The 10,211-nt window shown below is 32.2% G+C and overlaps 2 long non-coding RNA genes across 2 annotated transcripts; both read left to right on the top strand.

The window, feature by feature from the left end:
• The first annotated feature begins 2,737 nt into the window (after nt 1–2,737).
• Nucleotides 2,738–3,896, top strand: LOC131657118 (uncharacterized). Its single transcript, XR_009300492.1, has 3 exons — nt 2,738–3,026; nt 3,139–3,608; nt 3,698–3,896. It is a non-coding gene; the product is annotated as an uncharacterized LOC131657118 (long non-coding RNA).
• Nucleotides 3,897–4,012: 116 nt separating this feature from the next.
• Nucleotides 4,013–5,664, top strand: LOC131657119 (uncharacterized). The gene is made up of 3 exons (XR_009300493.1): nt 4,013–4,125; nt 4,576–4,862; nt 5,572–5,664. It is a non-coding gene; the product is annotated as an uncharacterized LOC131657119 (long non-coding RNA).
• Nucleotides 5,665–10,211: the final 4,547 nt, after the last annotated feature.

Below are 10,211 nucleotides of genomic sequence, written 5' to 3'. Positions count from 1 at the left end.
TTTGCCAAATTTCAGATTCCTTGGATATGGAGATGGTCTATCACCATGTCTCAAGATAAATTCAATATTCCCATTTTAGAAAGAAATTTCTTTTATAAATGGTGGAACAAGATGAGTTCTGAATAGATCCACAATAAAATTATTATGATTCAAGCAGCCATAGCTGAAGATCAAAATAATAAAGCCAAAGAGCAAAATTCCCAACAAATGTCCATGGGAAACCTGAAGAACTTCTTCCAAAGAAAATATCCAAATGAAACAGAAGAAGAAATTATGGTTAGAACGTTGGATTATATGAAGAATCAATTCTTCTCCACTTTTCCAACAAAAACATCAAAAGATGAAAATTCATCTATGAAGACTAGCTCTTCTATGGGATCCTACTGCGGAAGATTTTTGGGATGCCATGATTCAATCTATGGCTCAAAAGGCAAAGGATAAAGCCAAGAGATAGTAGAATCTCAAGACATAGAGAAATGGACAAGAAAGCATCTTTTCTTGTCGGCCATTTCAAAAACCAAGTCAGGATGAGAATCTTATCTTATGGGAAAAAACAATGTTAAAGACAAAAGCAAAGATAAGAAGGAATCTTATCTCGGAAGAAGGCCCATGCAAGCATATTTTGTTGGACAATGCAAGCATCTTTTGGAATAGCAACAGAAAATTTTATGCTTTTGTTAGATAGTTTGTTTTTTGTGAATTATTATTGTGACGATGGGGCCCAATGTGTACCCGGCATTAATAATTCTTCTATGTTTTTGTAACCGGCTATATTAGGTAGCTTTTACCGGCTTGAATAGTAAGCCTTTGTTTCCCTATATAAAGGGATTTTCGTTTCGTTTGTAAGCACGCAATTTTCAATAATATAACAAAGTTTTTATAAACTCTGTCTCTTATCTACCCAATTCCCTTAAAATACATAAAAATCCGATCCTGCTTCCGCTGAATTACACTTCTGGTATATATATATATATATATATATATATATATATATATATATATATATATATAGGTTATTGGCTAGTTTAGGTAATTATTCCTCCTTGCACAACTTACGTGTACTCTTCTGATTCAGTTATTCATTCATTTTAATACTTATTCATGTTCATATGATCGTTGGTATTTACAATTTCTCATAACGCAACGGTACTTATCATACGGATCTAAGTGACACCCAGACTTTTCACACTCCTTTAGCATTTCTGTTGCAATGAAAAAAACATAATAAAATAATATTACTAAATTGAGATGAAATATTGTACGTGAATTACAAACTATAGATGGAAATTGAGAAAAGGATGAAAAAAAATTAATTACCTCTAGCTTTCAGTGGCATCCTCGGTAAGTAAACCTTAGTCTTCACTACTAGAAATACACGTATTACCTGCGGAATTACCTGCGAAAAATATTCCGCAGGTTTACCTGCAGATTTTGCTGGGACTTTCTTAAATAAACTAAAATTTCCTGCGAATCAAGAATTGGCAGAAAATTCCGCAGGAATACCTGCGGATTTTTCTGCGCTTTGTACATTTCAAATAGGAAACAAAACTATAAAGCAATAACCGCAGGTAAATCCGCAGGAAAGTTTCCTGCGAATTTTTCTGCGGATATCTATTTTATTAAAACCAAACTATTATAAAAACTCCGCAGGTAATTCCGCAGGAAAGTTTCCTGCGGATTTTACTGCGAATTTTACTATTTTCTTAAAATTATAGTAATTTTTGTCTAATTTTTTTTAAAATTAATTATGATATTTAATCGTTAATTATTTAGTATTATTATATTAATTAATTAATTAATGTTTTAATGTGAATTGTATTATATTAACAAATGTAAGATTAACTATTATTATTTTACTACAAATTAAAATTATAGTTAATTTCAATTTAATAGACAATTATTTGTATAAATTACACATATAAATTACCACATATTTAAACACTTATATATATATATATATATATATATATATATATATTACACTGTCAATCAATCACAACCATATATCGAATTCCATCAAACTTTTATCTTTAAAAAAATTTAATGAAATGGAAAATTGTTTGTTTTCTATTGAATGACAGTGTAAAACTGTTTTACACTGTCAGTGCATATCCATTAAACCCAAAATATATATATATATATATATATATATATATATATATATATATATATATATATATATATATATATATATATATATATATATATATATATATATATATATATTGTTTACATTTTATTTAAAAAGTATGTACCATTTTTTGGTTATTAATATTATTAGAGAAAATGCACTACGCTAAAATTGTGTTTTAGCAGCACATCAAAGACAGCGCTTTATGGAAGAAGCGCTGCTATATGTTTCGCAAAAAACAAAACTAAAAAACTAAAAAAAAAAGCGCTGCTATATGGGGGTCCTACGAAAGCGCTTTTAAAAAAGCGCTGTTAAAGGGGTAACGCAAGTGAACTGTTGAAAGCGTTTTATATAAAGCGCTGCTATATGGGGCCTTAAGCCAGCGCTTTTGAAAAGCGCTGCTAAAAACCATACTCACATCACACCTTACAAAGCGCTTTTCTCTAAAAGCGCTGGCAAAGCCTATAGGGGTTTATATTATAATTAAAATTAAAAAGATTCAACACAGGGATCGAACCCCTGTCCTTATAGGGGTTTAGATTTTATTTTAATTTAAATTATTTTAAAAAACAATAATTAAAATTGAAATTAGAAGACAATTTCCATATCCACTCGTTCATCTCATCCCAGACTTCAAATCTTGGTTTTCTTCAAAAAGTTCATCCCATCCCAGACTTCAAATCTTGGTTTTCTTCTTCGTTTCCTTCTCCCCCGCCCTTCATTCCTTCACCTTCGCAACCCACTACTCAAACCCTTCCAACCCAGAACTCAAACACTTCAATTCCTTCACCGTCGCAACGATCTTCTTCTTCATCGCAACAATCATCTTCTTTTCTATAAACAATCCTCTTCTTTTCTATTCGAATGCAAATTTGGTGGGTACACATTCATATATGTAAGTAAACTATAAACCCTAATATTTTATTTTATTTGTGGTGAAATTTCAATTTCAATTTCACCTCACTATGTCTCTCTCATCCGCATATTCTCTTTGATTTTGATAACAGGTTAGGTTCGATAGCAGTCGAGGTTCTTCCATTAGGTTACATAACCTATTGAACTGGAACCACCGTGACGGAGTTCGAATGGTCACCGGAACCACCGTGACGGAGTTCGAATGGCTACATCGTTGAACCCTTCAAGTTTCTCGGATATCCATGTGGATGAATTTTACTTGAAGGGTACCTTGGATTTGGGGTCGTTGGCTCAAATGATGGCTTATGACAAAAGGTTAGGAAATAAAAACCAAGCTGGCATGGGTGAACCCCTATCTCAATACGAATCTCTTCAGGCACGGATAAAGGCCATGTCATCTTCAAATTCACCTCAAAATCTCAGTCTGAATGTGTCTGATATTGGTCTCAATTCATCCATTCCAGAAGGGGCTGCTGGAAGCATAAAGCGGTCTATTTTGTCTGAGGGAGGTGTATTGCAGGTTTATTAAGTAAAGGTTTTGGAAAAAGGTGACACTTACGAGGTATGTATCGGTTGAGATTATGATGATCTCTCTGAATCCTTTATCTTCCTTTTTCCTTTATATTCAGTTTTGAATTATAACTGTTTCAGATCATTGAGCGAATCTTACCCAAGAAGCAAAAGGTAAAGAAAGATCCTGCATCAATTAAGAAGGAGGAAATGGATAAAATTGGAAAGATTTGGGTAAACATTGTAAGAAGAGACTTACCAAAGCATCATAGAAATTTTACTACTCTTCATCGAAAGCAACTCATTGATGCTAAGAGGTGCTCAGAGTTCTGTTAAAGAGAGGCATGTGCTATCCCTAGTACACAATGAATTATTCTTTTTTTTTTCTATATAATTCAAAGCTTATGGTGTTTGTTTTGTACTTTTGGCTTAACTTATTTCAATAAATTTTTCCTCAGGTTAGAATGAAAATTAGTAGATCACTTAAATGGAATAGGGGTGCTAGCATTCGCACCTGGAAACTAGCTAGAGACATGTTGTTGTTCTGGAAACGAATAGATAAGGAGATGGTACCTTTTAATTCCTCTGTGAAGTTTATTGATTTTGTTGATTTGCTTCCTAATTCATATTATGTTCGTTCTGTTTATGCATAGGTTCTTAGTCTTACTTTGTTTGTAATTTGTAATCTTCTGTATCAATGGAATTTTTGAATAGGAAGCATATGTTATCTATATTTATCTGGAAATGACTGATCCAAAACTTTCTCATGAGTGAAATTATGTTTTATAAAATGCTCAGCTTATTTGACTTTGGAGACCCAGTTTGGAAGAATTATGCTCTATTTAGTATATATATTGCACCCTATTATATCTGACAGAAAAAGATAGTTTTTTTGGTAGACTTTTGCATCTCAATTTCTTCTTAGATTTATTTTTGAATGTGAACATGTCAGCACGAGTGTACAGTCACTTATACAATTGGCTTGAATTTGTTTTAACTTACAATCTCATTTGTTACAGGCCGAAGTGAGAAAAAGAGAGGAGAAAGAAGTAGTTGAAGCTTTGAGACGTGAACAGGAGCTTCGAGAAGCTAAGAGACAGCAACAAAGGCTTACCTTTCTGATACAACAAACTGAGCTCTACAGTCACTTTATGAAGAATAAGTCAGATTTACTATCTCCGGAAGTTGCAGGAGCGAGTTTTGACAATGCTTTTGACAATGAATGTTTGAGGCTGCGACAGGTGGGTGAAGCTGATTCACTTACGCATGAAGTTGCAGGAGCGAGTAATATTGATTTGCAAACCCCGTGAGTTCTCTCTCACTCTCTCTCTCTCTATATATATATATATATATCTCCTCTCTTGCTACATGGATGTATAAATGCACACACTACATGTATATTAGCATATTTGGGTGTTCTTCAACTGCATGTTATTGAGGATTTTGAAACTAGGCAATAACTTGTCAGTTTTATCTATGGTTGGAGATATTTTTGTTGGTCTGGTGATTCACTATTTTAATTTACACTGGCCCAAATTTTTTCTGCTGTACTTATTGAATTGGTATACACTTATTTGAATTTGGTTTCAAAAATTTAGTGAATACATTCAAAGAGCATTGTTTTCTATCTATAAATGATTGGGATTAAAGATGAACTTACTAAACAATGGACAAATGTGAACTGTGATTAAGTAATTATTCAATGGTTGATCTATTTTCATGAAGTTTTAAACATGAGGTCTTGCTATTTTTAAATCCCTATTACGGTCGATGCTCTAGTTTATGAAGTTTCAATGATGAAATGATTCAAAATGTGAAGTGAGTAATTGAGTTTAGTTATTATTGATACTGAGTTCTAACTATATCTTTCCTTTGAACCTATTCATGTTTTTCTCGACAATTTATTTATGTGACTTATCTATAAGTCATTTAGTCAATATGTATTATACTCCTATATTAACTTTATTTCTTTTTCTTCTTATTCTTATATGTATACATGCAATGGACAATTGAAGATAAATTAGAAGTTGATTTGGGCATTGTTGGAAAGTCAATTATGGCCATCGAGAGTCACGTTCGACTGGAGGGAACTAGTTTTATTAGGGAGCAAATTAGTATATATATATATATATATATATATATATATATATATATATATATATATATATATATATATATATATATATATATATATATATATATATATATATATATATATATATATATTTTGTATTGTATTTTGTGTTTTGAGAATTTGATTGTAAACTTTGCTTCTAGAGCACTTATAAAATTAGTGATGTTTTATTTGTATTTTGATAATAAATATATGCAATACTAATTCATAAAATGTTTCATATTAAATGTATTTTTTTTTAAAATTTTTATTTGTTTAATATACTAAATGTTTTTCTCAAAATATTAGTGAGAATTTGAGATATGTCAAAATACTAAAGCGCTTTATTACAAAAAGCGCTGCCAAAGATTAAAAAAAACATAAAAAAAAATGCAACCTACGAAAACGCTTTTGGAAAAGCGCTCTTATAGGGGGGGCTATCAGAGCGCTTTTTTCAGAAAAGCGCTCTTATAGGGGGGTCTACCAGAGCGCTTTTCTGGAAAAAGCGCTCTTATAGGGGGACATACCAGAGCGCTTTCAAAAGCGCTTTTGTTACCTACGGCAGCGCTGGCTTTGCCAGCGCTTTAAAGCGCTGTAATAGCCCAAAATAAGCGCTTTTAAAGCCCTTATTCGTTGTAGTGATGGGTGATGCACTGAAAATGTAAATTTTTTTTACACTGTCAACCAATCACGACCATGAATCAGGACAAGTCAGACTGTAATTTTAAAAAAATTTATATGACATGGCAAAATGATTTGTTTCTATTGGATGACAGTGTAAAACTTTTTTACACTGTCAATGCACTACCTTTAACATCATATTATTATTATTATTATTATTATTATTATTATTATTATTAATTAATAATAGAGTTAAAAGATAATGCACTGACACTGACAGTGTAAAATAGTTTTACACTGTCATCAAATAGAAAAAGAAATAAAATCATATTGTACGCAAACTTTAGGGTTTTAGCCATTTTTAAAATTATTTTGTTGGATGTAATAAGTAAAACATTTTTTTTACTTATTTATAGTGTGTATAAAGCGTATATTGTGATAAAAATATTTAAAACTTTTTGTGTTTTAAGGAGTTTCAAAGAATGTTCTCTAAATTTATTCTTTCTTAAGTTTCTGTTTTGTTTAATGTATTGTATTATTCCATTTAGCACACTTTCCGAAGCGGTAAGGTAAACAACTTGCTTATCATTATTTTTTGTTTAATTAAACTATATTCATCTAAGATATATATGAAAACTTTATATAATAATAATAATAATAATAATAATAATAATAATAATAATAATAATAATAATAATAATAATAATAATGCACAATCAAAATGACAACATATAGTAATCCATAAATGAATGTATTGAAAGTATTGTAGGGTTGTTTAACATATAAAATCATTTGATCCAAGGAAAGGATTATAAATTTTGTAATTGTGTGATTTCATCAATCTTCTTGTTCACATAAAATCTATATTTAACAAAGATATTCGAAATAGAGTTGATTTTATGTTTTTTTTTAAGTATGATGGATTGATAGAAGAACTGAGGGTTCTTAATCCCAATTACCACAAAAACGAGACAAAGCTTTATCAAAAGATGATTACACTTCAATTGAAATTATGAAAAATAAAACAAAAGATTTTTACTAAACTCATAAAAGTTACAAATTGAACGCGTAATTTTCTGGATGAAAGACCATCTCCAAACTAGTGCCATTATGTTTCATAAAATAATGAAGATTTAACATTTTTAATAATACTGAAATAAAAAAAAATATAAGAAAATATACAACAAAAATATTAAAAAATTTGACTCTTCAAATTTGTTGCATAGAGCCTTAGTCATTCAAAAGTAGAATTAACATTTTTGACTCTTCAAGTGATGAAGATTTAACATTTTTTAAAATATTAGAATAAAAATAAATGAATTATGAAATAAAATAATTGAAATTTTGACTGTGATGATTGATTACATAGAATCTAAGTCGTTCGAATGTAGAATGATAAAAGATTCAACATTTTTAAAAATATTGGATAAAAAATAAAAGGAAATATAAATCAAAATTATTAAAAAATTTCCACTTATTTCAAATTTTAAAATTTAATAAACAGTTTCTTATTTATCATTTCTATAATTGAAATATATCTTTTTGTTTAAAATTGTTCTCTCTTTTATTATGTTCATCTTATCGTCTCAATTACAATGCTTATTATACTAAACAAAATTATATATATCCAGAAGTTCAAATATAGAAGACTACAAGTTTATTTGTCATTCTTGTATTTAATTGTAAAACACGGAGTTGTTGCTCGTAGTGTATTATATCTTAGGAAACTTCTGATAGATTGTTTAGACTCCAGAAGTGATTTTTAGTCAGTGAGTCGTAAACATATATATGCATTGAAAATAGGAGACCATCTGCTTGAATAAGAAGCACGTCCGTAAATCTCTAAAAGATTCCTTAAGCTACCAGTTGCGGTCAGAAGCTTAAGAAGACAATTGGCTGAGGTCATTGTGGAAATCTCTTGGAGACCAAGTAAGGGTCAGGAGTCCAGGAGTCAATGGATGTTATATTACGTGGAGATCACTCAACAGTCCATTGCAGTCATTCATAGCAGGTAGTTGTGCAGGGAGTTAGTCACAACGCATTGTTGTGCTGGTTACTAGATTGATGAACGTTATATCTAGTTGGGATCACTGAACAGTTCAATCATCTAGGGGTTAGTCACCCGCGGGTAGCTTGTGCAGGGTTAGTCACAACAGTTGGTTGTGCAGGTTCTTAGTCACGACGGAGGTTCGTGCAGTTGTAATTATGAATTGGTTATAGTGGATTAAGACCTCTGTTGAGAGGCAAATCACCTGAAGAAGGTGGGCTGGAGGTAGCCTTATTCAAAAGGTGAAACAGGATAAAAATGAATGTGTTTTTTACTTTCTGCACTATTCGTTTTAACTTAGAACAATCACGCAAAAGCTCCTCAGAACTGTAATGAGCAAGTCAGAAGTTCTGATGACACACAGAAGTTAAAATGAACATCTAATTGGTAATGTAGTTCTACATCCTCATGCTTCCGCAACATCAAAAGCATAATCCAATAGATGATTAAATGAAGGAAAGAAAAGACGTTAAAGAAAAATAAAGGGAATTTTAATTGATAAAGAACACAATTCAATCCCCCCTTTCTTGTGTTTTTCTCCACCTTCAGCGGAAAATTAGCCAACACCAGTGAACAAATACCTAAGAGAAAATACAATAGGAAAATGTTTAACCCTCTAAACAACAATGCAGAACAAGTTCCTCCTCGGATAAGAGGAAGCACGGTTTTTGCGACAACTGATGACATACTAGTTAATCAGGGTACAACGGCCATTCCCACATCAACAGTCTCGACGACAATCCCTTCGACGACAATCCCTTCGACGACATCTGTTGTTTCCTCTGCAACGATTCAGGGGAAACCTTCGACCCCTAAACCCCAAGGATTCAACGTATCTAGGCCATTCACACTAGGATTTTCGATTCCAATCCGAGATCCCCACCATATGGCATACCAACATCTTTTATGACAGATTTACACAACATTACATCCACATATATGAATCCTTTGGCGACAACATATTCACCTTTACAAGGATCAGGTTATGGTGTTAATCATTCGAATAAAAACATTTGAACACCAGGATTCGCTAACTAGTTGCCTTCGCTCACCACAAATTCTTCTCCAATTTTAAGGCAATAAATGGATGAGAGAAACCATAAAATAGTAGGGGTTATTGCCCAACAAATGAGTACAATATTCAACCCTTTTATCCATAATGAAACCCAGACGAACTTGCAGAATGCCCAGTTGAACCAACAGATGGCTGCACATATGGGACGAATAGCAGATATCTTTGGGGCTCATAGAGAAACAGTTCAACCGCCTAATTGTGATTGGATAAGAGAAAACATGGGAGGAGCACTCGAATAGGATCCTACAATCAATCAGACCTAGCCTGTCTTGCAAAACATTGGCGAAATAATTAGGGAGTAAGGGTAGAACCATAATGAAATCAACAAGCTATACCTAGGGAGGAAGAACCCAAAAGGGTTGTAGTCACTGATCGGAACTAAAATGCTGACAAAGTAGTCCAGTATTTTTGACATAATGAATTTCTAGGAGTGAATAACGTGGCCACCATGATCGAAAGGATTATGTCACGAAATGGGGTGAATGTTGGTCTTCGAAGACCTAACTACACTTCTCCCATATCAGAATACATTTTACAAACAGAATTACCCAGGGGCTAGAAAGTCCCAAAATTCCCAAAATTCACTAGTGACACCAGTGAATCTACCGTCGAACACGTAACCCGTTATCTTACTGAGGCCGAAGATATAACGAATAATGAGAACCTTCGAGTGAAATACTTTCCAAGTTCGTTGACCAAAAATGCGTTCACATGGTTCACCACCCTTTCGCCAAACTCAATCCAAGAATGGCCCCGTTTAGAAAGGCTTTTCCATGAACAGTTCTATATAGGCAAGTCA

This window comes from Vicia villosa, linkage group LG3 (assembly GCF_029867415.1).
Source record: "Vicia villosa cultivar HV-30 ecotype Madison, WI linkage group LG3, Vvil1.0, whole genome shotgun sequence".
Taxonomy (NCBI): domain Eukaryota; kingdom Viridiplantae; phylum Streptophyta; class Magnoliopsida; order Fabales; family Fabaceae; genus Vicia; species Vicia villosa.
Note: the sequence above shows the minus strand (reverse complement) of the source record. Positions and strands in the feature narration are given on the sequence as shown.